A 24,871-nucleotide genomic window follows, 5' to 3' on the forward strand; every position below is an offset into this window, starting at 1 on the left:
AACAGCTCCACGCAACGACTACCCAACAGTAAAGGACATGAGGCAATGTGTCAGTATGCCTAAAGGGAGGGGTGTTCAGGTAACGTGAGCCCGGATAGCTCAGTCGGTAGAGCATTAGGCTTTTAACCTAAGGGTCCAGGGTTCAAGTCCCTGTTCGGGCGGAAATTTTAATACCTTGGTAGCCGCACGTCTCGTAGCGGTGTAAGCACTACGGAAAAGAATGCTGCTACGCCGTTTCCTGGCACTGCAGTGCTTTAAACAGTAGCAGTTGCATGTGTCGGGAGGATCTTCCGCTACTGGCAGTCGTGGCCGAGTGGTTAAGGCGTCTGACTCGAAATCAGATTCCCTCTGGGAGCGTAGGTTCGAATCCTACCGGCTGCGTGTGATTTTGCGTAAAAACGAGCAGAAATTTTCGCACACATGTGACATGCGTGGGTGAAAGCGGATCCAAACCAGTGACACCATTCTCAACAAGACGGAAATTTATGTTTCAGAATACTGTTTCGCGACGGCCGCTGTCTGTTGCGGCTCTCGGTTTACCTCGCACGGACGCTAGTACTGCAGAAATCAGTCGCAGGCCCACGAACGCGCCCCCGTCATTTTGTCGCGCCGTCGCCGTGTTCGTGAGTACGCAGATGTGCTTCAAAGTGTTGGACAGAGCGAGCATTCATTTCTTGTTAAGAATCGCAATTCAATTCATTCGAGTGTGGCAAAAGCAGTGGTGCAGCGTTTTCCTTTCTTAAGATCTCGCAGCTGCTTGCAAGTATGTCCATCGTTTAAGACGACAGAAAAGTAGCGTCAGCGGTGCGTCAGTGGGAAGTCGGTGAAGTCGCCATTGGAGCCATAAGCCAGTAATTACGACACGCGAATCACTCAAACACCATGCAGCATGTACCACAATGCTCGGCCGAGGGACCGGGTAGCTCAGCCGGTAGAGCGCTAGACTTTCAACCAAAGGGTCCCGGGTTCAAACCCCCGTCCAGGCCAAAATTGATACACTGTCGTAACGGCTAATGTGCTGGCAACGGAAGCACTACAGAAACGAGTGAGGCCATGTCGTGTTCTTACGTCAGATTGCTTGAAAAGTTGCACTTGCCGAGAGACGCTTCTGCGACCGGCAGTCGTGGCCGAGTGGTTAAGGCGTCTGACTAGAAATCAGATTCCCTCTGGGAGCGTAGGTTCGAGTCCTACCGACTGCGTCCTTTTTTGTGTCAAGAGGTGAAGAACATCTCCAACGGAACCGTGAAATGAGCGAATACGTGGGAAACACTGCATTCGAGACGCTTGTGAATTTTACAATTGTCCAGTGAGTGTCGACAAAACACGTAGCTCCTCTGCTGAGACGTACAAACTGCTGCAATTTCACTTTACATCGTGTGTCAGCTTTCTTCGATAGTCTGTTACGACCCTAGCGTAATGAGTTTATAGACAGCAGTCAGACGACGTTTTAATAGTAACAGCTCCACGCAACGACTACCCAACAGTAAAGGACATGAGGCAATGTGTCAGTATGCCTAAAGGGAGGGGTGTTCAGGTAACGTGAGCCCGGATAGCTCAGTCGGTAGAGCATTAGGCTTTTAACCTAAGGGTCCAGGGTTCAAGTCCCTGTTCGGGCGGAAATTTTAATACCTTGGTAGCCGCACGTCTCGTAGCGGTGTAAGCACTACGGAAAAGAATGCTGCTACGCCGTTTCCTGGCACTGCAGTGCTTTAAACAGTAGCAGTTGCATGTGTCGGGAGGATCTTCCGCTACTGGCAGTCGTGGCCGAGTGGTTAAGGCGTCTGACTCGAAATCAGATTCCCTCTGGGAGCGTAGGTTCGAATCCTACCGGCTGCGTGTGATTTTGCGTAAAAACGAGCAGAAATTTTCGCACACATGTGACATGCGTGGGTGAAAGCGGATCCAAACCAGTGACACCATTCTCAACAAGACGGAAATTTATGTTTCAGAATACTGTTTCGCGACGGCCGCTGTCTGTTGCGGCTCTCGGTTTACCTCGCACGGACGCTAGTACTGCAGAAATCAGTCGCAGGCCCACGAACGCGCCCCCGTCATTTTGTCGCGCCGTCGCCGTGTTCGTGAGTACGCAGATGTGCTTCAAAGTGTTGGACAGAGCGAGCATTCATTTCTTGTTAAGAATCGCAATTCAATTCATTCGAGTGTGGCAAAAGCAGTGGTGCAGCGTTTTCCTTTCTTAAGATCTCGCAGCTGCTTGCAAGTATGTCCATCGTTTAAGACGACAGAAAAGTAGCGTCAGCGGTGCGTCAGTGGGAAGTCGGTGAAGTCGCCATTGGAGCCATAAGCCAGTAATTACGACACGCGAATCACTCAAACACCATGCAGCATGTACCACAATGCTCGGCCGAGGGACCGGGTAGCTCAGCCGGTAGAGCGCTAGACTTTCAACCAAAGGGTCCCGGGTTCAAACCCCCGTCCAGGCCAAAATTGATACACTGTCGTAACGGCTAATGTGCTGGCAACGGAAGCACTACAGAAACGAGTGAGGCCATGTCGTGTTCTTACGTCAGATTGCTTGAAAAGTTGCACTTGCCGAGAGACGCTTCTGCGACCGGCAGTCGTGGCCGAGTGGTTAAGGCGTCTGACTAGAAATCAGATTCCCTCTGGGAGCGTAGGTTCGAGTCCTACCGACTGCGTCCTTTTTTGTGTCAAGAGGTGAAGAACATCTCCAACGGAACCGTGAAATGAGCGAATACGTGGGAAACACTGCATTCGAGACGCTTGTGAATTTTACAATTGTCCAGTGAGTGTCGACAAAACACGTAGCTCCTCTGCTGAGACGTACAAACTGCTGCAATTTCACTTTACATCGTGTGTCAGCTTTCTTCGATAGTCTGTTACGACCCTAGCGTAATGAGTTTATAGACAGCAGTCAGACGACGTTTTAATAGTAACAGCTCCACGCAACGACTACCCAACAGTAAAGGACATGAGGCAATGTGTCAGTATGCCTAAAGGGAGGGGTGTTCAGGTAACGTGAGCCCGGATAGCTCAGTCGGTAGAGCATTAGGCTTTTAACCTAAGGGTCCAGGGTTCAAGTCCCTGTTCGGGCGGAAATTTTAATACCTTGGTAGCCGCACGTCTCGTAGCGGTGTAAGCACTACGGAAAAGAATGCTGCTACGCCGTTTCCTGGCACTGCAGTGCTTTAAACAGTAGCAGTTGCATGTGTCGGGAGGATCTTCCGCTACTGGCAGTCGTGGCCGAGTGGTTAAGGCGTCTGACTCGAAATCAGATTCCCTCTGGGAGCGTAGGTTCGAATCCTACCGGCTGCGTGTGATTTTGCGTAAAAACGAGCAGAAATTTTCGCACACATGTGACATGCGTGGGTGAAAGCGGATCCAAACCAGTGACACCATTCTCAACAAGACGGAAATTTATGTTTCAGAATACTGTTTCGCGACGGCCGCTGTCTGTTGCGGCTCTCGGTTTACCTCGCACGGACGCTAGTACTGCAGAAATCAGTCGCAGGCCCACGAACGCGCCCCCGTCATTTTGTCGCGCCGTCGCCGTGTTCGTGAGTACGCAGATGTGCTTCAAAGTGTTGGACAGAGCGAGCATTCATTTCTTGTTAAGAATCGCAATTCAATTCATTCGAGTGTGGCAAAAGCAGTGGTGCAGCGTTTTCCTTTCTTAAGATCTCGCAGCTGCTTGCAAGTATGTCCATCGTTTAAGACGACAGAAAAGTAGCGTCAGCGGGAAGTCGGTGAAGTCGCCATTGGAGCCATAAGCCAGTAATTACGACACGCGAATCACTCAAACACCATGCAGCATGTACCACAATGCTCGGCCGAGGGACCGGGTAGCTCAGCCGGTAGAGCGCTAGACTTTCAACCAAAGGGTCCCGGGTTCAAACCCCCGTCCAGGCCAAAATTGATACACTGTCGTAACGGCTAATGTGCTGGCAACGGAAGCACTACAGAAACGAGTGAGGCCATGTCGTGTTCTTACGTCAGATTGCTTGAAAAGTTGCACTTGCCGAGAGACGCTTCTGCGACCGGCAGTCGTGGCCGAGTGGTTAAGGCGTCTGACTAGAAATCAGATTCCCTCTGGGAGCGTAGGTTGGAGTCCTACCGACTGCGTCCTTTTTTGTGTCAAGAGGTGAAGAACATCTCCAACGGAACCGTGAAATGAGCGAATACGTGGGAAACACTGCATTCGAGACGCTTGTGAATTTTACAATTGTCCAGTGAGTGTCGACAAAACACGTAGCTCCTCTGCTGAGACGTACAAACTGCTGCAATTTCACTTTACATCGTGTGTCAGCTTTCTTCGATAGTCTGTTACGACCCTAGCGTAATGAGTTTATAGACAGCAGTCAGACGACGTTTTAATAGTAACAGCTCCACGCAACGACTACCCAACAGTAAAGGACATGAGGCAATGTGTCAGTATGCCTAAAGGGAGGGGTGTTCAGGTAACGTGAGCCCGGATAGCTCAGTCGGTAGAGCATTAGGCTTTTAACCTAAGGGTCCAGGGTTCAAGTCCCTGTTCGGGCGGAAATTTTAATACCTTGGTAGCCGCACGTCTCGTAGCGGTGTAAGCACTACGGAAAAGAATGCTGCTACGCCGTTTCCTGGCACTGCAGTGCTTTAAACAGTAGCAGTTGCATGTGTCGGGAGGATCTTCCGCTACTGGCAGTCGTGGCCGAGTGGTTAAGGCGTCTGACTCGAAATCAGATTCCCTCTGGGAGCGTAGGTTCGAATCCTACCGGCTGCGTGTGATTTTGCGTAAAAACGAGCAGAAATTTTCGCACACATGTGACATGCGTGGGTGAAAGCGGATCCAAACCAGTGACACCATTCTCAACAAGACGGAAATTTATGTTTCAGAATACTGTTTCGCGACGGCCGCTGTCTGTTGCGGCTCTCGGTTTACCTCGCACGGACGCTAGTACTGCAGAAATCAGTCGCAGGCCCACGAACGCGCCCCCGTCATTTTGTCGCGCCGTCGCCGTGTTCGTGAGTACGCAGATGTGCTTCAAAGTGTTGGACAGAGCGAGCATTCATTTCTTGTTAAGAATCGCAATTCAATTCATTCGAGTGTGGCAAAAGCAGTGGTGCAGCGTTTTCCTTTCTTAAGATCTCGCAGCTGCTTGCAAGTATGTCCATCGTTTAAGACGACAGAAAAGTAGCGTCAGCGGTGCGTCAGTGGGAAGTCGGTGAAGTCGCCATTGGAGCCATAAGCCAGTAATTACGACACGCGAATCACTCAAACACCATGCAGCATGTACCACAATGCTCGGCCGAGGGACCGGGTAGCTCAGCCGGTAGAGCGCTAGACTTTCAACCAAAGGGTCCCGGGTTCAAACCCCCGTCCAGGCCAAAATTGATACACTGTCGTAACGGCTAATGTGCTGGCAACGGAAGCACTACAGAAACGAGTGAGGCCATGTCGTGTTCTTACGTCAGATTGCTTGAAAAGTTGCACTTGCCGAGAGACGCTTCTGCGACCGGCAGTCGTGGCCGAGTGGTTAAGGCGTCTGACTAGAAATCAGATTCCCTCTGGGAGCGTAGGTTCGAGTCCTACCGACTGCGTCCTTTTTTGTGTCAAGAGGTGAAGAACATCTCCAACGGAACCGTGAAATGAGCGAATACGTGGGAAACACTGCATTCGAGACGCTTGTGAATTTTACAATTGTCCAGTGAGTGTCGACAAAACACGTAGCTCCTCTGCTGAGACGTACAAACTGCTGCAATTTCACTTTACATCGTGTGTCAGCTTTCTTCGATAGTCTGTTACGACCCTAGCGTAATGAGTTTATAGACAGCAGTCAGACGACGTTTTAATAGTAACAGCTCCACGCAACGACTACCCAACAGTAAAGGACATGAGGCAATGTGTCAGTATGCCTAAAGGGAGGGGTGTTCAGGTAACGTGAGCCCGGATAGCTCAGTCGGTAGAGCATTAGGCTTTTAACCTAAGGGTCCAGGGTTCAAGTCCCTGTTCGGGCGGAAATTTTAATACCTTGGTAGCCGCACGTCTCGTAGCGGTGTAAGCACTACGGAAAAGAATGCTGCTACGCCGTTTCCTGGCACTGCAGTGCTTTAAACAGTAGCAGTTGCATGTGTCGGGAGGATCTTCCGCTACTGGCAGTCGTGGCCGAGTGGTTAAGGCGTCTGACTCGAAATCAGATTCCCTCTGGGAGCGTAGGTTCGAATCCTACCGGCTGCGTGTGATTTTGCGTAAAAACGAGCAGAAATTTTCGCACACATGTGACATGCGTGGGTGAAAGCGGATCCAAACCAGTGACACCATTCTCAACAAGACGGAAATTTATGTTTCAGAATACTGTTTCGCGACGGCCGCTGTCTGTTGCGGCTCTCGGTTTACCTCGCACGGACGCTAGTACTGCAGAAATCAGTCGCAGGCCCACGAACGCGCCCCCGTCATTTTGTCGCGCCGTCGCCGTGTTCGTGAGTACGCAGATGTGCTTCAAAGTGTTGGACAGAGCGAGCATTCATTTCTTGTTAAGAATCGCAATTCAATTCATTCGAGTGTGGCAAAAGCAGTGGTGCAGCGTTTTCCTTTCTTAAGATCTCGCAGCTGCTTGCAAGTATGTCCATCGTTTAAGACGACAGAAAAGTAGCGTCAGCGGGAAGTCGGTGAAGTCGCCATTGGAGCCATAAGCCAGTAATTACGACACGCGAATCACTCAAACACCATGCAGCATGTACCACAATGCTCGGCCGAGGGACCGGGTAGCTCAGCCGGTAGAGCGCTAGACTTTCAACCAAAGGGTCCCGGGTTCAAACCCCCGTCCAGGCCAAAATTGATACACTGTCGTAACGGCTAATGTGCTGGCAACGGAAGCACTACAGAAACGAGTGAGGCCATGTCGTGTTCTTACGTCAGATTGCTTGAAAAGTTGCACTTGCCGAGAGACGCTTCTGCGACCGGCAGTCGTGGCCGAGTGGTTAAGGCGTCTGACTAGAAATCAGATTCCCTCTGGGAGCGTAGGTTCGAGTCCTACCGACTGCGTCCTTTTTTGTGTCAAGAGGTGAAGAACATCTCCAACGGAACCGTGAAATGAGCGAATACGTGGGAAACACTGCATTCGAGACGCTTGTGAATTTTACAATTGTCCAGTGAGTGTCGACAAAACACGTAGCTCCTCTGCTGAGACGTACAAACTGCTGCAATTTCACTTTACATCGTGTGTCAGCTTTCTTCGATAGTCTGTTACGACCCTAGCGTAATGAGTTTATAGACAGCAGTCAGACGACGTTTTAATAGTAACAGCTCCACGCAACGACTACCCAACAGTAAAGGACATGAGGCAATGTGTCAGTATGCCTAAAGGGAGGGGTGTTCAGGTAACGTGAGCCCGGATAGCTCAGTCGGTAGAGCATTAGGCTTTTAACCTAAGGGTCCAGGGTTCAAGTCCCTGTTCGGGCGGAAATTTTAATACCTTGGTAGCCGCACGTCTCGTAGCGGTGTAAGCACTACGGAAAAGAATGCTGCTACGCCGTTTCCTGGCACTGCAGTGCTTTAAACAGTAGCAGTTGCATGTGTCGGGAGGATCTTCCGCTACTGGCAGTCGTGGCCGAGTGGTTAAGGCGTCTGACTCGAAATCAGATTCCCTCTGGGAGCGTAGGTTCGAATCCTACCGGCTGCGTGTGATTTTGCGTAAAAACGAGCAGAAATTTTCGCACACATGTGACATGCGTGGGTGAAAGCGGATCCAAACCAGTGACACCATTCTCAACAAGACGGAAATTTATGTTTCAGAATACTGTTTCGCGACGGCCGCTGTCTGTTGCGGCTCTCGGTTTACCTCGCACGGACGCTAGTACTGCAGAAATCAGTCGCAGGCCCACGAACGCGCCCCCGTCATTTTGTCGCGCCGTCGCCGTGTTCGTGAGTACGCAGATGTGCTTCAAAGTGTTGGACAGAGCGAGCATTCATTTCTTGTTAAGAATCGCAATTCAATTCATTCGAGTGTGGCAAAAGCAGTGGTGCAGCGTTTTCCTTTCTTAAGATCTCGCAGCTGCTTGCAAGTATGTCCATCGTTTAAGACGACAGAAAAGTAGCGTCAGCGGGAAGTCGGTGAAGTCGCCATTGGAGCCATAAGCCAGTAATTACGACACGCGAATCACTCAAACACCATGCAGCATGTACCACAATGCTCGGCCGAGGGACCGGGTAGCTCAGCCGGTAGAGCGCTAGACTTTCAACCAAAGGGTCCCGGGTTCAAACCCCCGTCCAGGCCAAAATTGATACACTGTCGTAACGGCTAATGTGCTGGCAACGGAAGCACTACAGAAACGAGTGAGGCCATGTCGTGTTCTTACGTCAGATTGCTTGAAAAGTTGCACTTGCCGAGAGACGCTTCTGCGACCGGCAGTCGTGGCCGAGTGGTTAAGTCGCGCCTGAGACACCGTGCTGATCGGACGTATTAAGTGCTCCGCTCCGACACGTGTTTACAAGTCGTGATTACTACTTAACTTTCTCTTTGACCGTGAAGTGTTCTGATTTGTGTATCTTGATCTCGAGTTTGATTTTCGTTCTTGTGTTATTCTAGCGGTTCAACCGCTAGCTATAGTTTGCAATGTCCAGGTTATTTCCGCGAAAGTGTACACTCCGTTTTGATTTCGACAAGTCTACCCGTTACGTGCAGCCTAGTTCCTTGGAAATACATGATTGGATTGTGGATGTTATTGGGATTACCTCTGATCAAGTGCACACTGCGTATTATGATACCGAGCAATATTGTTTCTTTGTAAAATTGCTGAATCCTGTGTTACTGGAAAAGATTATGACGACACACGGAGGGAGAGCTGTTTTTCGGCACCGGGACGAGTCTGTAAGTACTGTGCTCATATCCAATGCCGACGTAGAGTATACCAATGTGCGTATCTTTCATTTACCCCCTGAAGTAGAAAATTGTTATCTGAAGGAGGTTCTGTCTAAATTCGGGGATATCAAGCAGATTCGAAACGAACGGTGGTCGAACCAGCACAGGTTACAATGTTACAGTGGCGTCAGATCTGTAGAAATGCATATAAAGCAGAATATACCCTCCCATATTACCGTTTGTGACTATAGGGCTCACGTTACTTACAGTGGCCAACCTCCCACGTGCCATATCTGTAATGAGAGTGGTCACTTGCGTCAGGACTGTCCCAGGCGAATGTTTGTGCTAAAGAATTCGCTGCAGCAGCGTAAACGGCTTACGTTGGCTGATGTAGTGGCAGCTAAACCTATGATAGAGCGTGAGGTCCCTAGTTCTGAAGTACCTTCGGAAGAGCTACAAGAAATTCGCCCTGAAGAGTTTCCGGCTCTGGTTAGGAGAGATCATGATGCTAAGCCACCAGCGAAAGTCGATGCCACGACTAATAAGAGGCGTCGAACTTGTGACAGCCGTGACTCTGATGATGACACATTCAGTACGCACGAGACCCCGGAACCGGACGTCCGGGGAACCGCTTCGGACGCAAAGGTTATAACCGGTGCAGCCATTGTGGACGGTTCTTCTACCGCACTTTCAAGCGCCGATACTTCCGTAGATGCCGTTCAGTTACCACAGGCTCATGTCTCAGAACTTCCGCAACAGCACACTCAGGAAGGTCAACAAGTAGGTGTGGCGCACGTGTCTGCTGGAAGTACACACATTGAGGCTCGCTGTGATGGTATACAAACACTGTCTCCAAGCGCGGACGGTACACAACACGTGGCAGCCGCTCCGGCCCTAGCCTCAGAACAACACGAATGTCAACAACTCCGTGACGGTATACAAACACAGCAGCCCGGGACTGTCAGTGACAACAAACAGCTTCGGGCAGCGAGTATTGCCAAACAAACTGATAGTGAAAGTGGTGGCTCAGCTGATCGCTCGCCAGAGGGTTCGGCGCATCCGCTCCCGGCGCAAGGTTTGTCAGGAGAGAAGCTTGACATCACCCAAGATCCTCCCACGCCTCCGACTGCAGCGGTGCTACACAGTGTCCGTCACAGGATCCGAGTGCCGCCTAATGTTAATGCTGTCCGGAAAAAGAGTAAAAACAAAGACGCAAGAGAACAACTCAGTGACGTTCCAGACACGAATTCCGCGGCCGCTACTACGATGGAATGGCATGAAGATGTGGACAACTAAAGGCAGTTGATTCCTCTTTCTCTCAGACGTCCGGTAATTATGTCACAGGCCTATACGATCACGACCCTCAATATTAATAAAATCAGATCAGAAGTGAAACTGAATGCCTTAAAACAATATCTGTATGAGTCAGGAACTGATATAGCACTTTTGCAGGAGGTGTCCATGCCACTTTTTACTATTCCTGGGTTTGTCGGAATTACGAATTTTTCCCCGGAAACGACTGTGGGGACCGCAATCTTAATTAGAGAAGGGATTCCAGTTACTGAGATTGACAAATTGGAATCGGGTAGAGGGGTGGGGATCACCGTTTACGGCGTCACCATCATCAACTTGTACGCACCTTCTGGCAATACCTATAGAGCAGAACGAGCTACTTTTTTTCGGGAACATATACTCTATTTATTTCGGAAAAATCCCCGACGCCTTATCATTGGTGGTGATTTTAATTGTGTCTTATCCCGGAAAGATCAGTCCCCAAATTTTAATTATTCGTCTGAATTAAAGCGCCTCGTGAACGACCTCAAACTTAAAGATGCGTGGGAAATTCGGTACCCGACGTTGGTCCGCTTCACGCACATCGTCGCGACTTCCTGTAGCAGAATCGACAGGATTTATGTTTCAGACGTTTTCGAGAATGATTTATTAAAAGTAGAGACGATCCCCTCCAGTTTCTCCGATCACAGTGGTGTCATCGCGTGCCTGAAATTACTTCCACAACCCACACGATGGTATAAACGTCAATGGAACCTGAATGTGTCTTTGTTAACGGATGTTGAGCTGGAGGAGGGGGTGCGTCGAGCTTGGGAGCAGTGCTTGCGCGCTACTAACAGATTTCGTAGCACTATAGAGTGGTGGACTCTGCAGGCAAAGCCGAAACTGCGAAATGTCATCATGTACTTCGGAATTGAAAGGGCGGCGGAGATCAAAAAGACGATGGAATTTTATTACACAATCTTACGGGACCTGTACGATCGTGCAGACGCGACGACTACCAGAATCGACGACATTCGGAAAATAAAGGCAAAATTAATCAGTCTGAAGAGGATGCAACTGGACGGCCTTAAGATAAAATCTAAAGTGACGTCGGTCAGAGATGATGAAGCAGCCGCTCTGTACCACCTCGTCAAACATACAAAGAACAGGAGGCGGACTTTTATTGATGCCCTGAAACTCGAGGATGGAAGAACGATTGACACTCAGCGAGAGATTGTCAACGCTCTGCACGACTATTATGTCAACACCTACGCATCAGCGTCTCTACACGACGACTGCTATGATGGACTGTTTAATGCCATTTCATCTACCGTAACAAGGGAAGAAAATGACTCCATCTCGTTAGCCTTCAGTAATAAAGATGTTTTGGAGGTTGTATGCAGTTCGCCACTTAATAAATCCCCTGGCCCTGATGGCTTACCAGTTGAATTTTACAAGCACTATTGGCACATCATCGGGGACAAACTTACTCAAGTCGTGAACGAAGTCTTGCAAGGAACGTCTGTCCCACCCGTCTTTAAGGAATGTAAAATTGTGCTTCTCCCTAAAAACAGAGGTACTAAAACTATCACCAATTTCCGACCAATATCGTTATTAAACTCTGATTATAAGATCGTGGCTCGCGCAATTAACGTGAGACTCATGCCACTCACTGCTAAAATCATAGGCCAACAGCAGACATGTGCCTTTAGACGAACAATTCTGCAAACGGCTGCCTTTTACCGAGATGTCATTGCTTTAACGAGCGCTAGTGACATGAAATGTGGGCTGATCTTTCTTGATTTTTTTAAAGCTTTTGATCTCGTAAATCACGCGTACCTCCTCGAGACTATGCAAAGATTGGGTTTCTCTCGGAACACGATTGCCATGATTAAACACGTGGCCATGGGAATCACTGCAAAACTTTCCGTTAACTCACAACTGACGCGGCCAATACAAATCAACAGAGGGGTTCCACAAGGGAGCCCCTTGTCCATGTTGCTTTTTGTACTCTCCCTTGAACCTCTGTTACAACAATTGCAGACGAAACTCACTGGGATTACCATTTCTGGGGTAAAAAGTGTAATCGGAGCCTATGCCGACGATGTGGGTGTGGTGATTCGCAATGTCGATGATGTCACCATATTAGCGACTGAACTTCGGAAATACTGTCTGGCGTCAGGGGCGCAGTTAAATGAACAAAAAAGCAAATTTCTGAACCTGTGTGGCCTCCAGCATTTGCGTGTCGATTATGCTACACAAGTCAGAGTACACAAGGCTCTGGGGATCATGTTGACGGCGTCCTCTCTAAAGATGATAGCGGCTAACTGGCGGGATGTAGCACGTAAAATAAATGGTGCCCTAATTGATAATTACCATCGCAGCCTCAACCAATTTGATCGTATTCAACTTATCAACGCCTGTATTTTATCAAAGGCGTATTACATGGCGCAGCTTCTGCCGCTCCCTGCAGTACTTGCTAGAAATATTATGTCGAAGATAACTAATTTTATTTGGCGCGGGGAAATTTTTCGCGTATCTGCCAAAACTGCAACACTCCACCCCCTAAACGGAGGGATGGGCTTAGTCGACATCAAGAAAAAGGCAGCAGCTCTCTATGTTACAAGGACGGTCTCTATTATTAACAATTACCCTTCGGGCATTACGGCGCAATTATTCACTGCCGTCAGGCCGCAAAGTCTTGACCCCCCGCTGAACATTCAGACCATCAGTTACCAGCTCAAACACATCCGAGATTATTATCTTGCACGCAGCTACATCGGTCGAGAACTCTTAAATTCTCGACATTTAGCGGCTCCAGCAATATTGGCATACTGGCGACAACACGAAGGACCGAATCCAATTGTTACGAAGTACCGTGGCATCAACTGGGATATGGTATGGCGTAATGTCAGCTCCCGTGTCCTTACTTCAGCGTCTCGCACTGCATGGTACAAAGCAATCAATGATGTGATTAGCACCAATGAGAGGCTGCATAAAATCGGACTCAGTGATACACCTCTCTGCCATAGCTGTCAACTGGTGGATACTGTTATGCACCGTTATACCTGCAGAGAACGTGCACGAAATTGGGGCTGGCTGAGAGAAAAAATAGCCATTGTTACCAGGACTACAACCGCCAACATACCTTCGACTGTGTTGTCTCGACCCGACGTGCGATATTATCCGCCGGCGAAAAATAACGTAGTTATGTGGTTGCTGGGCACCTATTCCAGCTATGTTTTCAATAACCTTGGTGGTGACGATCACTTGGAATTCAAGATGTTTATGGAAATCGAATTCGCGAAAACCTGCAGCTATCCCAATCATGGCAACACTTTCGGCAATATGCTTAAAATAATATTTAATAGAATGGGTATAGGGTAAGGTATATGAGTCTACGGGGGTGGGCACAGGCCGCGGGACTCCAGTAGTGCCGCGAAGAGGCCCCACTGCTTCTGTCTCGTGTCCTGCCTCCCACACCCCCCCCATATACCGCCACTCACAGACTCCACTCCAGTACACCGGAAACGGAGAACTATACTTGTGTTAGCAACGGAGCCATTTTTTTCTAATTTTCTCCAGAAGCTATGAGAGACCAGCAAAGAAGAGTTTTTTAGTTTGTTGATTTTCCAAAAAAAAAAAAAAAAAAAAAAAAAATTTAAAGTGGTTAAGGTGTTAAATTAAAAAAAAAGTGGCAAAAAAAAAAAAAAAAAAAAAAGGTTGGTGGTTCGAGCCCACCCGGGGGCAAAAAAAAAAAAAAAATAAAAATAGCTCAGTTGGGAGAGCGTTAGACTGAAGATCTAAAGGTCCCTGGTTCGATCCCGGGTTTCGGCATGCATTCGTTTTGAAGCTGACGCCAATGGAATTGCTCTGAGTTTGTGATAATGTAACTACCGCCGAGAACAAAAATGACTCCCTCCTGTAGCTGTTCTGGTTGTCCAGTGCATGCCATAAGAGGAACACAGTAGGCAAATGCCTGGGAAGCAAGAAAATAAAAAAAAGTCCTACCTATTGCGTTCCCTTTTTTGTGTCAGGACGGGAAGAACGTCTCCAACGGAACCGTGAAATGAGCGAAAACGTGGGAAACATTGCATTCGAAATGCTTAAAAAAAGAAAAAAAAAAAAAAAAAAAAAAAAAAAAAGTGGTTAAGGCGTCTGACTAGAAATCAGATTCCCTCTGGGAGCGTAGGTTCGAGTCCTACCGACTGCGTCCTTTTTTGTGTCAAGAGGTGAAGAACATCTCCAACGGAACCGTGAAATGAGCGAATACGTGGGAAACACTGCATTCGAGACGCTTGTGAATTTTACAATTGTCCAGTGAGTGTCGACAAAACACGTAGCTCCTCTGCTGAGACGTACAAACTGCTGCAATTTCACTTTACATCGTGTGTCAGCTTTCTTCGATAGTCTGTTACGACCCTAGCGTAATGAGTTTATAGACAGCAGTCAGACGACGTTTTAATAGTAACAGCTCCACGCAACGACTACCCAACAGTAAAGGACATGAGGCAATGTGTCAGTATGCCTAAAGGGAGGGGTGTTCAGGTAACGTGAGCCCGGATAGCTCAGTCGGTAGAGCATTAGGCTTTTAACCTAAGGGTCCAGGGTTCAAGTCCCTGTTCGGGCGGAAATTTTAATACCTTGGTAGCCGCACGTCTCGTAGCGGTGTAAGCACTACGGAAAAGAATGCTGCTACGCCGTTTCCTGGCACTGCAGTGCTTTAAACAGTAGCAGTTGCATGTGTCGGGAGGATCTTCCGCTACTGGCAGTCGTGGCCGAGTGGTTAAGGCGTCTGACTCGAAATCAGATTCCCTCTGGGAGCGTAGGTTCGAATCCTACCGGCTGCGTGTGATTTTGCGTAAAAACGAGCAGAAATTTTCGCACACATGTGACATGCGTGGGTGAAAGCGGATCCAAACCAGTGACACCATTCTCAACAAGACGGAAATTTATGTTTCAGAATACTGTTTCGCGACGGCCGCTGTCTGTTGCGGCTCTCGGTTTACCTCGCACGGACGCTAGTACTGCAGAAATCAGTCGCAGGCCCACGAACGCGCCCCCGTCATTTTGTCGCGCCGTCGCCGTGTTCGTGAGTACGCAGATGTGCTTCAAAGTGTTGGACAGAGCGAGCATTCATTTCTTGTTAAGAATCGCAATTCAATTCATTCGAGTGTGGCAAAAGCAGTGGTGCAGCGTTTTCCTTTCTTAAGATCTCGCAGCTGCTTGCAAGTATGTCCATCGTTTAAGACGACAGAAAAGTAGCGTCAGCGGGAAGTCGGTGAAGTCGCCATTGGAGCCATAAGCCAGTAATTACGACACGCGAATCACTCAAACACCATGCAGCATGTACCACAATGCTCGGCCGAGGGACCGGGTAGCTCAGCCGGTAGAGCGCTAGACTTTCAACCAAAGGGTCCCGGGTTCAAACCCCCGTCCAGGCCAAAATTGATACACTGTCGTAACGGCTAATGTGCTGGCAACGGAAGCACTACAGAAACGAGTGAGGCCATGTCGTGTTCTTACGTCAGATTGCTTGAAAAGTTGCACTTGCCGAGAGACGCTTCTGCGACCGGCAGTCGTGGCCGAGTGGTTAAGGCGTCTGACTAGAAATCAGATTCCCTCTGGGAGCGTAGGTTGGAGTCCTACCGACTGCGTCCTTTTTTGTGTCAAGAGGTGAAGAACATCTCCAACGGAACCGTGAAATGAGCGAATACGTGGGAAACACTGCATTCGAGACGCTTGTGAATTTTACAATTGTCCAGTGAGTGTCGACAAAACACGTAGCTCCTCTGCTGAGACGTACAAACTGCTGCAATTTCACTTTACATCGTGTGTCAGCTTTCTTCGATAGTCTGTTACGACCCTAGCGTAATGAGTTTATAGACAGCAGTCAGACGACGTTTTAATAGTAACAGCTCCACGCAACGACTACCCAACAGTAAAGGACATGAGGCAATGTGTCAGTATGCCTAAAGGGAGGGGTGTTCAGGTAACGTGAGCCCGGATAGCTCAGTCGGTAGAGCATTAGGCTTTTAACCTAAGGGTCCAGGGTTCAAGTCCCTGTTCGGGCGGAAATTTTAATACCTTGGTAGCCGCACGTCTCGTAGCGGTGTAAGCACTACGGAAAAGAATGCTGCTACGCCGTTTCCTGGCACTGCAGTGCTTTAAACAGTAGCAGTTGCATGTGTCGGGAGGATCTTCCGCTACTGGCAGTCGTGGCCGAGTGGTTAAGGCGTCTGACTCGAAATCAGATTCCCTCTGGGAGCGTAGGTTCGAATCCTACCGGCTGCGTGTGATTTTGCGTAAAAACGAGCAGAAATTTTCGCACACATGTGACATGCGTGGGTGAAAGCGGATCCAAACCAGTGACACCATTCTCAACAAGACGGAAATTTATGTTTCAGAATACTGTTTCGCGACGGCCGCTGTCTGTTGCGGCTCTCGGTTTACCTCGCACGGACGCTAGTACTGCAGAAATCAGTCGCAGGCCCACGAACGCGCCCCCGTCATTTTGTCGCGCCGTCGCCGTGTTCGTGAGTACGCAGATGTGCTTCAAAGTGTTGGACAGAGCGAGCATTCATTTCTTGTTAAGAATCGCAATTCAATTCATTCGAGTGTGGCAAAAGCAGTGGTGCAGCGTTTTCCTTTCTTAAGATCTCGCAGCTGCTTGCAAGTATGTCCATCGTTTAAGACGACAGAAAAGTAGCGTCAGCGGGAAGTCGGTGAAGTCGCCATTGGAGCCATAAGCCAGTAATTACGACACGCGAATCACTCAAACACCATGCAGCATGTACCACAATGCTCGGCCGAGGGACCGGGTAGCTCAGCCGGTAGAGCGCTAGACTTTCAACCAAAGGGTCCCGGGTTCAAACCCCCGTCCAGGCCAAAATTGATACACTGTCGTAACGGCTAATGTGCTGGCAACGGAAGCACTACAGAAACGAGTGAGGCCATGTCGTGTTCTTACGTCAGATTGCTTGAAAAGTTGCACTTGCCGAGAGACGCTTCTGCGACCGGCAGTCGTGGCCGAGTGGTTAAGGCGTCTGACTAGAAATCAGATTCCCTCTGGGAGCGTAGGTTGGAGTCCTACCGACTGCGTCCTTTTTTGTGTCAAGAGGTGAAGAACATCTCCAACGGAACCGTGAAATGAGCGAATACGTGGGAAACACTGCATTCGAGACGCTTGTGAATTTTACAATTGTCCAGTGAGTGTCGACAAAACACGTAGCTCCTCTGCTGAGACGTACAAACTGCTGCAATTTCACTTTACATCGTGTGTCAGCTTTCTTCGATAGTCTGTTACGACCCTAGCGTAATGAGTTTATAGACAGCAGTCAGACGACGTTTTAATAGTAACAGCTCCACGCAACGACTACCCAACAGTAAAGGACATGAGGCAATGTGTCAGTATGCCTAAAGGGAGGGGTGTTCAGGTAACGTGAGCCCGGATAGCTCAGTCGGTAGAGCATTAGGCTTTTAACCTAAGGGTCCAGGGTTCAAGTCCCTGTTCGGGCGGAAATTTTAATACCTTGGTAGCCGCACGTCTCGTAGCGGTGTAAGCACTACGGAAAAGAATGCTGCTACGCCGTTTCCTGGCACTGCAGTGCTTTAAACAGTAGCAGTTGCATGTGTCGGGAGGATCTTCCGCTACTGGCAGTCGTGGCCGAGTGGTTAAGGCGTCTGACTCGAAATCAGATTCCCTCTGGGAGCGTAGGTTCGAATCCTACCGGCTGCGTGTGATTTTGCGTAAAAACGAGCAGAAATTTTCGCACACATGTGACATGCGTGGGTGAAAGCGGATCCAAACCAGTGACACCATTCTCAACAAGACGGAAATTTATGTTTCAGAATACTGTTTCGCGACGGCCGCTGTCTGTTGCGGCTCTCGGTTTACCTCGCACGGACGCTAGTACTGCAGAAATCAGTCGCAGGCCCACGAACGCGCCCCCGTCATTTTGTCGCGCCGTCGCCGTGTTCGTGAGTACGCAGATGTGCTTCAAAGTGTTGGACAGAGCGAGCATTCATTTCTTGTTAAGAATCGCAATTCAATTCATTCGAGTGTGGCAAAAGCAGTGGTGCAGCGTTTTCCTTTCTTAAGATCTCGCAGCTGCTTGCAAGTATGTCCATCGTTTAAGACGACAGAAAAGTAGCGTCAGCGGGAAGTCGGTGAAGTCGCCATTGGAGCCATAAGCCAGTAATTACGACACGCGAATCACTCAAACACCATGCAGCATGTACCACAATGCTCGGCCGAGGGACCGGGTAGCTCAGCCGGTAGAGCGCTAGACTTTCAACCAAAGGGTCCCGGGTTCAAACCCCCGTCCAGGCCAAAATTGATACACTGTCGTAACGGCTAATGTGCTGGCAACGGAAGCACTACAGAAACGAGTGAGGCCATGTCGTGTTCTTACGTCAGATTGCTTGAAAAGTTGCACTTGCCGAGAGACGCTTCTGCGACCGGCAGTCGTGGCCGAGTGGTTAAGGCGTCTGACTAGAAATCAGATTCCCTCTGGGAGCGTAGGTTCGAGTCCTACCGACTGCGTCCTTTTTTGTGTCAAGAGGTGAAGAACATCTCCAACGAAACCGTGAAATGAGCGAATACGTGGGAAACACTGCATTCGAGACGCTTGTGAATTTTACAATTGTCCAGTGAGTGTCGACAAAACACGTAGCTCCTCTGCTGAGACGTACAAACTGCTGCAATTTCACTTTACATCGTGTGTCAGCTTTCTTCGATAGTCTGTTACGACCCTAGCGTAATGAGTTTATAGACAGCAGTCAGACGACGTTTTAATAGTAACAGCTCCACGCAACGACTACCCAACAGTAAAGGACATGAGGCAATGTGTCAGTATGCCTAAAGGGAGGGGTGTTCAGGTAACGTGAGCCCGGATAGCTCAGTCGGTAGAGCATTAGGCTTTTAACCTAAGGGTCCAGGGTTCAAGTCCCTGTTCGGGCGGAAATTTTAATACCTTGGTAGCCGCACGTCTCGTAGCGGTGTAAGCACTACGGAAAAGAATGCTGCTACGCCGTTTCCTGGCACTGCAGTGCTTTAAACAGTAGCAGTTGCATGTGTCGGGAGGATCTTCCGCTACTGGCAGTCGTGGCCAAGTGGTTAAGGCGTCTGACTCGAAATCAGATTCCCTCTGGGAGCGTAGGTTCGAATCCTACCGGCTGCGTGTGATTTTGCGTAAAAACGAGCAGAAATTTTCGCACACATGTGACATGCGTGGGTGAAAGCGGATCCAAACCAGTGACACCATTCTCAACAAGACGGAAATTTATGTTTCAGAATACTGTTTCGCGACGGCCGCTGTCTGTTGCGGCTCTCGGTTTACCTCGCACGGACGCTAGTACTGCAGAAATCAGTCGCAGGCCCACGAACGCGCCCCCGTCATTTTGTCGCGCCGTCGCCGTGTTCGTGAGTACGCAGATGTGCTTCAAAGTGTTGGACAGAGCGAGCATTCATTTCTTGTTAAGAATCGCAATTCAATTCATTCGAGTGTGGCAAAAGCAGTGGTGCAGCGTTTTCCTTTCTTAAGATCTCGCAGCTGCTTGCAAGTATGTCCATCGTTTAAGACGACAGAAAAGTAGCGTCAGCGGGAAGTCGGTGAAGTCGCCATTGGAGCCATAAGCCAGTAATTACGACACGCGAATCACTCAAACACCATGCAGCATGTACCACAATGCTCGGCCGAGGGACCGGGTAGCTCAGCCGGTAGAGCGCTAGACTTTCAACCAAAGGGTCCCGGGTTCAAACCCCCGTCCAGGCCAAAATTGATACACTGTCGTAACGGCTAATGTGCTGGCAACGGAAGCACTACAGAAACGAGTGAGGCCATGTCGTGTTCTTACGTCAGATTGCTTGAAAAGTTGCACTTGCCGAGAGACGCTTCTGCGACCGGCAGTCGTGGCCGAGTGGTTAAGGCGTCTGACTAGAAATCAGATTCCCTCTGGGAGCGTAGGTTCGAGTCCTACCGACTGCGTCCTTTTTTGTGTCAAGAGGTGAAGAACATCTCCAACGGAACCGTGAAATGAGCGAATACGTGGGAAACACTGCATTCGAGACGCTTGTGAATTTTACAATTGTCCAGTGAGTGTCGACAAAACACGTAGCTCCTCTGCTGAGACGTACAAACTGCTGCAATTTCACTTTACATCGTGTGTCAGCTTTCTTCGATAGTCTGTTACGACCCTAGCGTAATGAGTTTATAGACAGCAGTCAGACGACGTTTTAATAGTAACAGCTCCACGCAACGACTACCCAACAGTAAAGGACATGAGGCAATGTGTCAGTATGCCTAAAGGGAGGGGTGTTCAGGTAACGTGAGCCCGGATAGCTCAGTCGGTAGAGCATTAGGCTTTTAACCTAAGGGTCGAGGGTTCAAGTCCCTGTTCGGGCGGAAATTTTAATACCTTGGTAGCCGCACGTCTCGTAGCGGTGTAAGCACTACGGAAAAGAATGCTGCTACGCCGTTTCCTGGCACTGCAGTGCTTTAAACAGTAGCAGTTGCATGTGTCGGGAGGATCTTCCGCTACTGGCAGTCGTGGCCGAGTGGTTAAGGCGTCTGACTCGAAATCAGATTCCCTCTGGGAGCGTAGGTTCGAATCCTACCGGCTGCGTGTGATTTTGCGTAAAAACGAGCAGAAATTTTCGCACACATGTGACATGCGTGGGTGAAAGCGGATCCAAACCAGTGACACCATTCTCAACAAGACGGAAATTTATGTTTCAGAATACTGTTTCGCGACGGCCGCTGTCTGTTGCGGCTCTCGGTTTACCTCGCACGGACGCTAGTACTGCAGAAATCAGTCGCAGGCCCACGAACGCGCCCCCGTCATTTTGTCGCGCCGTCGCCGTGTTCGTGAGTACGCAGATGTGCTTCAAAGTGTTGGACAGAGCGAGCATTCATTTCTTGTTAAGAATCGCAATTCAATTCATTCGAGTGTGGCAAAAGCAGTGGTGCAGCGTTTTCCTTTCTTAAGATCTCGCAGCTGCTTGCAAGTATGTCCATCGTTTAAGACGACAGAAAAGTAGCGTCAGCGGGAAGTCGGTGAAGTCGCCATTGGAGCCATAAGCCAGTAATTACGACACGCGAATCACTCAAACACCATGCAGCATGTACCACAATGCTCGGCCGAGGGACCGGGTAGCTCAGCCGGTAGAGCGCTAGACTTTCAACCAAAGGGTCCCGGGTTCAAACTGTCGTAACGGCTAATGTGCTGGCAACGGAAGCACTACAGAAACGAGTGAGGCCATGTCGTGTTCTTACGTCAGATTGCTTGAAAAGTTGCACTTGCCGAGAGACGCTTCTGCGACCGGCAGTCGTGGCCGAGTGGTTAAGGCGTCTGACTAGAAATCAGATTCCCTCTGGGAGCGTAGGTTCGAGTCCTACCGACTGCGTCCTTTTTTGTGTCAAGAGGTGAAGAACATCTCCAACGGAACCGTGAAATGAGCGAATACGTGGGAAACACTGCATTCGAGACGCTTGTGAATTTTACAATTGTCCAGTGAGTGTCGACAAAACACGTAGCTCCTCTGCTGAGACGTACAAACTGCTGCAATTTCACTTTACATCGTGTGTCAGCTTTCTTCGATAGTCTGTTACGACCCTAGCGTAATGAGTTTATAGACAGCAGTCAGACGACGTTTTAATAGTAACAGCTCCACGCAACGACTACCCAACAGTAAAGGACATGAGGCAATGTGTCAGTATGCCTAAAGGGAGGGGTGTTCAGGTAACGTGAGCCCGGATAGCTCAGTCGGTAGAGCATTAGGCTTTTAACCTAAGGGTCCAGGGTTCAAGTCCCTGTTCGGGCGGAAATTTTAATACCTTGGTAGCCGCACGTCTCGTAGCGGTGTAAGCACTACGGAAAAGAATGCTGCTACGCCGTTTCCTGGCACTGCAGTGCTTTAAACAGTAGCAGTTGCATGTGTCGGGAGGATCTTCCGCTACTGGCAGTCGTGGCCGAGTGGTTAAGGCGTCTGACTCGAAATCAGATTCCCTCTGGGAGCGTAGGTTCGAATCCTACCGGCTGCGTGTGATTTTGCGTAAAAACGAGCAGAAATTTTCGCACACATGTGACATGCGTGGGTGAAAGCGGATCCAAACCAGTGACACCATTCTCAACAAGACGGAAATTTATGTTTCAGAATACTGTTTCGCGACGGCCGCTGTCTGTTGCGGCTCTCGGTTTACCTCGCACGGACGCTAGTACTGCAGAAATCAGTCGCAGGCCCACGAACGCGCCCCCGTCATTTTGTCGCGCCGTCGCCGTGTTCGTGAGTACGCAGATGTGCTTCAAAGTGTTGGACAGAGCGAGCATTCATTTCTTGTTAAGAATCGCAATTCAATTCATTCGAGTGTGGCAAAAGCAGTGGTGCAGCGTTTTCCTTTCTTAAGATCTCGCAGCTGCTTGCAAGTATGTCCATCGTTTAAGACGACAGAAAAGTAGCGTCAGCGGGAAGTCGGTGAAGTCGCCATTGGAGCCATAAGCCAGTAATTACGACACGCGAATCACTCAAACACCATGCAGCATGTACCACAATGCTCGGCCGAGGGACCGGGTAGCTCAGCCGGTAGAGCGCTAGACTTTCAACCAAAGGGTCCCGGGTTCAAACCCCCGTCCAGGCCAAAATTGATACACTGTCGTAACGGCTAATGTGCTGGCAACGGAAGCACTACAGAAACGAGTGAGGCCATGTCGTGTTCTTACGTCAGATTGCTTGAAAAGTTGCACTTGCCGAGAGACGCTTCTGCGACCGGCAGTCGTGGCCGAGTGGTTAAGGCGTCTGACTAGAAATCAGATTCCCTCTGGGAGCGTAGGTTCGAGTCCTACCGACTGCGTCCTTTTTTGTGTCAAGAGGTGAAGAACATCTCCAACGGAACCGTGAAATGAGCGAATACGTGGGAAACACTGCATTCGAGACGCTTGTGAATTTTACAATTGTCCAGTGAGTGTCGACAAAACACGTAGCTCCTCTGCTGAGACGTACAAACTGCTGCAATTTCACTTTACATCGTGTGTCAGCTTTCTTCGATAGTCTGTTACGACCCTAGCGTAATGAGTTTATAGACAGCAGTCAGACGACGTTTTAATAGTAACAGCTCCACGCAACGACTACCCAACAGTAAAGGACATGAGGCAATGTGTCAGTATGCCTAAAGGGAGGGGTGTTCAGGTAACGTGAGCCCGGATAGCTCAGTCGGTAGAGCATTAGGCTTTTAACCTAAGGGTCGAGGGTTCAAGTCCCTGTTCGGGCGGAAATTTTAATACCTTGGTAGCCGCACGTCTCGTAGCGGTGTAAGCACTACGGAAAAGAATGCTGCTACGCCGTTTCCTGGCACTGCAGTGCTTTAAACAGTAGCAGTTGCATGTGTCGGGAGGATCTTCCGCTACTGGCAGTCGTGGCCGAGTGGTTAAGGCGTCTGACTCGAAATCAGATTCCCTCTGGGAGCGTAGGTTCGAATCCTACCGGCTGCGTGTGATTTTGCGTAAAAACGAGCAGAAATTTTCGCACACATGTGACATGCGTGGGTGAAAGCGGATCCAAACCAGTGACACCATTCTCAACAAGACGGAAATTTATGTTTCAGAATACTGTTTCGCGACGGCCGCTGTCTGTTGCGGCTCTCGGTTTACCTCGCACGGACGCTAGTACTGCAGAAATCAGTCGCAGGCCCACGAACGCGCCCCCGTCATTTTGTCGCGCCGTCGCCGTGTTCGTGAGTACGCAGATGTGCTTCAAAGTGTTGGACAGAGCGAGCATTCATTTCTTGTTAAGAATCGCAATTCAATTCATTCGAGTGTGGCAAAAGCAGTGGTGCAGCGTTTTCCTTTCTTAAGATCTCGCAGCTGCTTGCAAGTATGTCCATCGTTTAAGACGACAGAAAAGTAGCGTCAGCGGGAAGTCGGTGAAGTCGCCATTGGAGCCATAAGCCAGTAATTACGACACGCGAATCACTCAAACACCATGCAGCATGTACCACAATGCTCGGCCGAGGGACCGGGTAGCTCAGCCGGTAGAGCGCTAGACTTTCAACCAAAGGGTCCCGGGTTCAAACCCCCGTCCAGGCCAAAATTGATACACTGTCGTAACGGCTAATGTGCTGGCAACGGAAGCACTACAGAAACGAGTGAGGCCATGTCGTGTTCTTACGTCAGATTGCTTGAAAAGTTGCACTTGCCGAGAGACGCTTCTGCGACCGGCAGTCGTGGCCGAGTGGTTAAGGCGTCTGACTAGAAATCAGATTCCCTCTGGGAGCGTAGGTTCGAGTCCTACCGACTGCGTCCTTTTTTGTGTCAAGAGGTGAAGAACATCTCCAACGGAACCGTGAAATGAGCGAATACGTGGGAAACACTGCATTCGAGACGCTTGTGAATTTTACAATTGTCCAGTGAGTGTCGACAAAACACGTAGCTCCTCTGCTGAGACGTACAAACTGCTGCAATTTCACTTTACATCGTGTGTCAGCTTTCTTCGATAGTCTGTTACGACCCTAGCGTAATGAGTTTATAGACAGCAGTCAGACGACGTTTTAATAGTAACAGCTCCACGCAACGACTACCCAACAGTAAAGGACATGAGGCAATGTGTCAGTATGCCTAAAGGGAGGGGTGTTCAGGTAACGTGAGCCCGGATAGCTCAGTCGGTAGAGCATTAGGCTTTTAACCTAAGGGTCCAGGGTTCAAGTCCCTGTTCGGGCGGAAATTTTAATACCTTGGTAGCCGCACGTCTCGTAGCGGTGTAAGCACTACGGAAAAGAATGCTGCTACGCCGT

At 49.5% G+C, this 24,871-nt stretch overlaps 39 non-coding genes across 39 annotated transcripts; all 39 read left to right on the forward strand.

Moving 5' to 3' along the window:
- The first annotated feature begins 88 nt into the window (after positions 1 to 88).
- Positions 89 to 161, forward strand: Trnak-uuu (transfer RNA lysine (anticodon UUU)). The gene has a single exon. It is a non-coding gene; the product is annotated as a tRNA-Lys (tRNA).
- Positions 162 to 299: 138 nt separating this feature from the next.
- On the forward strand, positions 300 to 381 carry Trnas-cga (transfer RNA serine (anticodon CGA)). Its single transcript has one exon. It is a non-coding gene; the product is annotated as a tRNA-Ser (tRNA).
- A 736-nt stretch (positions 382 to 1,117) lies between these two features.
- On the forward strand, positions 1,118 to 1,199 carry Trnas-aga (transfer RNA serine (anticodon AGA)). The gene has a single exon. It is a non-coding gene; the product is annotated as a tRNA-Ser (tRNA).
- Positions 1,200 to 1,543: 344 nt separating this feature from the next.
- Trnak-uuu (transfer RNA lysine (anticodon UUU)) lies at positions 1,544 to 1,616 on the forward strand. Its single transcript has one exon. It is a non-coding gene; the product is annotated as a tRNA-Lys (tRNA).
- Positions 1,617 to 1,754: 138 nt separating this feature from the next.
- On the forward strand, positions 1,755 to 1,836 carry Trnas-cga (transfer RNA serine (anticodon CGA)). The gene has a single exon. It is a non-coding gene; the product is annotated as a tRNA-Ser (tRNA).
- Positions 1,837 to 2,572: 736 nt separating this feature from the next.
- Trnas-aga (transfer RNA serine (anticodon AGA)) lies at positions 2,573 to 2,654 on the forward strand. Its single transcript has one exon. It is a non-coding gene; the product is annotated as a tRNA-Ser (tRNA).
- A 344-nt stretch (positions 2,655 to 2,998) lies between these two features.
- Trnak-uuu (transfer RNA lysine (anticodon UUU)) lies at positions 2,999 to 3,071 on the forward strand. Its single transcript has one exon. It is a non-coding gene; the product is annotated as a tRNA-Lys (tRNA).
- Positions 3,072 to 3,209: 138 nt separating this feature from the next.
- Positions 3,210 to 3,291, forward strand: Trnas-cga (transfer RNA serine (anticodon CGA)). The gene has a single exon. It is a non-coding gene; the product is annotated as a tRNA-Ser (tRNA).
- Positions 3,292 to 4,016: 725 nt separating this feature from the next.
- On the forward strand, positions 4,017 to 4,098 carry Trnas-aga (transfer RNA serine (anticodon AGA)). The gene has a single exon. It is a non-coding gene; the product is annotated as a tRNA-Ser (tRNA).
- Positions 4,099 to 4,442: 344 nt separating this feature from the next.
- Trnak-uuu (transfer RNA lysine (anticodon UUU)) lies at positions 4,443 to 4,515 on the forward strand. Its single transcript has one exon. It is a non-coding gene; the product is annotated as a tRNA-Lys (tRNA).
- A 138-nt stretch (positions 4,516 to 4,653) lies between these two features.
- Trnas-cga (transfer RNA serine (anticodon CGA)) lies at positions 4,654 to 4,735 on the forward strand. Its single transcript has one exon. It is a non-coding gene; the product is annotated as a tRNA-Ser (tRNA).
- Positions 4,736 to 5,471: 736 nt separating this feature from the next.
- Positions 5,472 to 5,553, forward strand: Trnas-aga (transfer RNA serine (anticodon AGA)). Its single transcript has one exon. It is a non-coding gene; the product is annotated as a tRNA-Ser (tRNA).
- A 344-nt stretch (positions 5,554 to 5,897) lies between these two features.
- Trnak-uuu (transfer RNA lysine (anticodon UUU)) lies at positions 5,898 to 5,970 on the forward strand. Its single transcript has one exon. It is a non-coding gene; the product is annotated as a tRNA-Lys (tRNA).
- A 138-nt stretch (positions 5,971 to 6,108) lies between these two features.
- Trnas-cga (transfer RNA serine (anticodon CGA)) lies at positions 6,109 to 6,190 on the forward strand. The gene has a single exon. It is a non-coding gene; the product is annotated as a tRNA-Ser (tRNA).
- A 725-nt stretch (positions 6,191 to 6,915) lies between these two features.
- Positions 6,916 to 6,997, forward strand: Trnas-aga (transfer RNA serine (anticodon AGA)). The gene has a single exon. It is a non-coding gene; the product is annotated as a tRNA-Ser (tRNA).
- Positions 6,998 to 7,341: 344 nt separating this feature from the next.
- Trnak-uuu (transfer RNA lysine (anticodon UUU)) lies at positions 7,342 to 7,414 on the forward strand. Its single transcript has one exon. It is a non-coding gene; the product is annotated as a tRNA-Lys (tRNA).
- Positions 7,415 to 7,552: 138 nt separating this feature from the next.
- Trnas-cga (transfer RNA serine (anticodon CGA)) lies at positions 7,553 to 7,634 on the forward strand. Its single transcript has one exon. It is a non-coding gene; the product is annotated as a tRNA-Ser (tRNA).
- Positions 7,635 to 14,642: 7,008 nt separating this feature from the next.
- Trnak-uuu (transfer RNA lysine (anticodon UUU)) lies at positions 14,643 to 14,715 on the forward strand. Its single transcript has one exon. It is a non-coding gene; the product is annotated as a tRNA-Lys (tRNA).
- A 138-nt stretch (positions 14,716 to 14,853) lies between these two features.
- On the forward strand, positions 14,854 to 14,935 carry Trnas-cga (transfer RNA serine (anticodon CGA)). Its single transcript has one exon. It is a non-coding gene; the product is annotated as a tRNA-Ser (tRNA).
- A 725-nt stretch (positions 14,936 to 15,660) lies between these two features.
- Positions 15,661 to 15,742, forward strand: Trnas-aga (transfer RNA serine (anticodon AGA)). The gene has a single exon. It is a non-coding gene; the product is annotated as a tRNA-Ser (tRNA).
- A 344-nt stretch (positions 15,743 to 16,086) lies between these two features.
- On the forward strand, positions 16,087 to 16,159 carry Trnak-uuu (transfer RNA lysine (anticodon UUU)). The gene has a single exon. It is a non-coding gene; the product is annotated as a tRNA-Lys (tRNA).
- Positions 16,160 to 16,297: 138 nt separating this feature from the next.
- Trnas-cga (transfer RNA serine (anticodon CGA)) lies at positions 16,298 to 16,379 on the forward strand. Its single transcript has one exon. It is a non-coding gene; the product is annotated as a tRNA-Ser (tRNA).
- A 725-nt stretch (positions 16,380 to 17,104) lies between these two features.
- On the forward strand, positions 17,105 to 17,186 carry Trnas-aga (transfer RNA serine (anticodon AGA)). The gene has a single exon. It is a non-coding gene; the product is annotated as a tRNA-Ser (tRNA).
- A 344-nt stretch (positions 17,187 to 17,530) lies between these two features.
- On the forward strand, positions 17,531 to 17,603 carry Trnak-uuu (transfer RNA lysine (anticodon UUU)). Its single transcript has one exon. It is a non-coding gene; the product is annotated as a tRNA-Lys (tRNA).
- A 138-nt stretch (positions 17,604 to 17,741) lies between these two features.
- Positions 17,742 to 17,823, forward strand: Trnas-cga (transfer RNA serine (anticodon CGA)). Its single transcript has one exon. It is a non-coding gene; the product is annotated as a tRNA-Ser (tRNA).
- Positions 17,824 to 18,548: 725 nt separating this feature from the next.
- Trnas-aga (transfer RNA serine (anticodon AGA)) lies at positions 18,549 to 18,630 on the forward strand. Its single transcript has one exon. It is a non-coding gene; the product is annotated as a tRNA-Ser (tRNA).
- Positions 18,631 to 18,974: 344 nt separating this feature from the next.
- Positions 18,975 to 19,047, forward strand: Trnak-uuu (transfer RNA lysine (anticodon UUU)). Its single transcript has one exon. It is a non-coding gene; the product is annotated as a tRNA-Lys (tRNA).
- Positions 19,048 to 19,185: 138 nt separating this feature from the next.
- Positions 19,186 to 19,267, forward strand: Trnas-cga (transfer RNA serine (anticodon CGA)). Its single transcript has one exon. It is a non-coding gene; the product is annotated as a tRNA-Ser (tRNA).
- A 725-nt stretch (positions 19,268 to 19,992) lies between these two features.
- Positions 19,993 to 20,074, forward strand: Trnas-aga (transfer RNA serine (anticodon AGA)). The gene has a single exon. It is a non-coding gene; the product is annotated as a tRNA-Ser (tRNA).
- Positions 20,075 to 20,418: 344 nt separating this feature from the next.
- On the forward strand, positions 20,419 to 20,491 carry Trnak-uuu (transfer RNA lysine (anticodon UUU)). The gene has a single exon. It is a non-coding gene; the product is annotated as a tRNA-Lys (tRNA).
- Positions 20,492 to 20,629: 138 nt separating this feature from the next.
- Trnas-cga (transfer RNA serine (anticodon CGA)) lies at positions 20,630 to 20,711 on the forward strand. Its single transcript has one exon. It is a non-coding gene; the product is annotated as a tRNA-Ser (tRNA).
- Positions 20,712 to 21,410: 699 nt separating this feature from the next.
- On the forward strand, positions 21,411 to 21,492 carry Trnas-aga (transfer RNA serine (anticodon AGA)). The gene has a single exon. It is a non-coding gene; the product is annotated as a tRNA-Ser (tRNA).
- A 344-nt stretch (positions 21,493 to 21,836) lies between these two features.
- Positions 21,837 to 21,909, forward strand: Trnak-uuu (transfer RNA lysine (anticodon UUU)). The gene has a single exon. It is a non-coding gene; the product is annotated as a tRNA-Lys (tRNA).
- Positions 21,910 to 22,047: 138 nt separating this feature from the next.
- Trnas-cga (transfer RNA serine (anticodon CGA)) lies at positions 22,048 to 22,129 on the forward strand. Its single transcript has one exon. It is a non-coding gene; the product is annotated as a tRNA-Ser (tRNA).
- A 725-nt stretch (positions 22,130 to 22,854) lies between these two features.
- Trnas-aga (transfer RNA serine (anticodon AGA)) lies at positions 22,855 to 22,936 on the forward strand. The gene has a single exon. It is a non-coding gene; the product is annotated as a tRNA-Ser (tRNA).
- Positions 22,937 to 23,280: 344 nt separating this feature from the next.
- Positions 23,281 to 23,353, forward strand: Trnak-uuu (transfer RNA lysine (anticodon UUU)). The gene has a single exon. It is a non-coding gene; the product is annotated as a tRNA-Lys (tRNA).
- A 138-nt stretch (positions 23,354 to 23,491) lies between these two features.
- Positions 23,492 to 23,573, forward strand: Trnas-cga (transfer RNA serine (anticodon CGA)). Its single transcript has one exon. It is a non-coding gene; the product is annotated as a tRNA-Ser (tRNA).
- A 725-nt stretch (positions 23,574 to 24,298) lies between these two features.
- On the forward strand, positions 24,299 to 24,380 carry Trnas-aga (transfer RNA serine (anticodon AGA)). Its single transcript has one exon. It is a non-coding gene; the product is annotated as a tRNA-Ser (tRNA).
- A 344-nt stretch (positions 24,381 to 24,724) lies between these two features.
- On the forward strand, positions 24,725 to 24,797 carry Trnak-uuu (transfer RNA lysine (anticodon UUU)). The gene has a single exon. It is a non-coding gene; the product is annotated as a tRNA-Lys (tRNA).
- Positions 24,798 to 24,871: the final 74 nt, after the last annotated feature.

This window comes from Schistocerca nitens, chromosome 4, assembly GCF_023898315.1.
Source record: "Schistocerca nitens isolate TAMUIC-IGC-003100 chromosome 4, iqSchNite1.1, whole genome shotgun sequence".
NCBI lineage: Eukaryota > Metazoa > Arthropoda > Insecta > Orthoptera > Acrididae > Schistocerca > Schistocerca nitens.